The following is a 2,599-nucleotide window of genomic DNA, read 5'->3' on the forward strand; positions in this document are numbered from 1 at the left end:
TCGAAAAAAGGGAGAGAGAAATATTTTGAGAAAATGACTTGCTGGACATGATATATATAAAATATCTTTGACGCAATTTTTAAATAAAAAAAATAGAAATATATATATAATTAAAAAGAGAAAGAACAAACATTCATTAAATGAGAAAAAGAACTTTGGAGTTCTAATTATGTTTTGTATATAATTATCAATTATACGTTTGCGTTTCTAAATTTATTTTGCTTAAATTATATTTTCTTGTAAGTTTGACTATTTTAAATTATGACTTTAGAAAAATAATCTGAAATATATATCTTTCGAGACAAAATCTAAACATAGATTTTTTCAATTTATTTAGCTACATATACTCTTCTCGTCTTAAAACGTTAACATTTAAATAATATATTTAAATAAACCTTCCTGTTTAATCAAAGAACTATTTTTATTTTTATAAAATAATTAAAATATAATACTATATTTAAAATTTAGAAAAATAATATAATTTAGTATTGTAAAATATAACTGAGACTATTTTGTAGATCACCAATTTTTTTCAGCACTGTTAACGAGTGATATGATATAATGATGCATTCGAAGAATTACAAGTATTTTTAAAATTTTTGACACAAAATGATACAAAAGGTCGATGTTATCATAGATTGTATAATTTTCGATATATTTTGCTCCCGGATATAACAGATAACTTTTTCATCAAAAAACATTTACATAATCTGAAGATTCTTAATACATTTATAACATATAATATTAAAGGTACAGAAATATTTTTTATGTGTAATAATTATATATTTGTCTTTTTCTCTATATATCGTAATGTAATATAATTATTACTTTAGGAATGTATTTTATATTCAGACATATATTATTATAATATACATATAAATAATAGATATCGTTAAAATATTTGGTTTTTTAACAAATAAAAAGACTTTAAATATGTTAAAGGCTTTAAAAGTTTAAGTATTTTTAAGAGAAAAACATACATATAACTAAATATATTAAAAAACAATTTATGAATTCATATTTTTTTCGGAAGATATATTTTCAGAATATTTTTCTAAAATTATAATTTAAAATGATCAAAATTAATAAAAATACAATTATAAGTTTACGCGAAACAGGAACGCAAATACATCATTGATCAATATACTAGATGACCATGAATTATTTATTAGGACAATTCTACTTATAAATTAAATATTAGCAAAAATAATATTAATATATCATAATTTTTTACTTTACATAAAATTTAAATCTTTAACATCTTGTACATTATGTTTTTACGTTAATACTCTATTAGTTCTTTTGATAAATTAGTTGAACAATTGATATTTTATAAATGTATAGAAATACATATAGAAGATTGTTTTTAATTTTTTTCTCGATTAAACCCATCTTCTTTTTAAAATATATTTAAATAGATTTTTATTTAACTTTTTTATTATATGTAAAAATGTATATTATCAATGCTATATAAATTTTTAGATGATACAATAGTAAAACTAAAACATTTTACCTTTAGTCGATAATGTCAGCGTTCTTTAATTATCTTCATGTTTTATTGATTATTTCATCAAGAGATAGGAAAACATTGAACAGATTTTTTATTTGGCAAACAACGATATGCGCATAAAATCTGTATATAAAATAAGACTTAATATAATAAAATTTTTCATAAAAAGCTAATAAAACAAATCTTACATTTGTATTCTTATTGCTACATCTTTGACATTATATGTATATATTATAATATTATTAAAAAATAATTGTAAAGTATTAACAATTTAAAAAATTGGATTTATTAAAATTAAAAAATAGTAGTTTCACAAAATTTAGATATACATAAAATTATAAAAGTTTTAGTTATATTTTAGTCAATTACATGTGAATTATACGAGGTATAAGTAAATATAAAATTCAATTTTACCCAAATTGAACTTACTTATAAACTATGTAAAATGCGGCACAGATTTCTATAATTATATGTACATAAATATTTGCATTTTTTTTTGTAAAATCATTATTTTTCTGTTTTTAGAAAATCGAATTTTAAATTACTAATATCTGATCATTATTTTTGAATAACATTTAGTATATATAAATGCCAAAGATAACTATTATAAATTATAATAATACGAGCGTCTATAATTTGCTTTATTTCTTTTTTATAAGAAATTTCATTCAATTAAACCCTTTTTTTATAACACACATAATTAATATGCATATATCGAGAAATCTATTATTCTTCCTTATCAGTATCGAATGTTTCAATATTTAAGTACCGATTGATTTATCTCTTTTTACCGCGCGACGCTCAAAAGAATTAACTTGGTATTATCTTTTAATAGAGGAGAACACGGCATAAATTTAAATTTAAACATTTCCATTTTTTTCTTTTTTGTATATAACTAGAGATATACAACGACGTAAATTAATATACATAAACTCTCGATCTGTGACCAACAATTTGACGTGAAAATTGATAATGTTGTCGAACAAATGTAATAATATAATTCCTTTACCGATTCGTCGAGGACGATCATTTCGCCTCGCTGTTCGCCAACCTAGTCACGGCCCTGGACGGTCAGTAAGTCGCCGTGTT

The sequence above is a fragment of the Nylanderia fulva genome, unplaced genomic scaffold, assembly GCF_048542155.1.
Source record: "Nylanderia fulva isolate GAGA-0341 unplaced genomic scaffold, ASM4854215v1 Scaffold25, whole genome shotgun sequence".
In the NCBI taxonomy this organism is placed as follows: domain Eukaryota; kingdom Metazoa; phylum Arthropoda; class Insecta; order Hymenoptera; family Formicidae; genus Nylanderia; species Nylanderia fulva.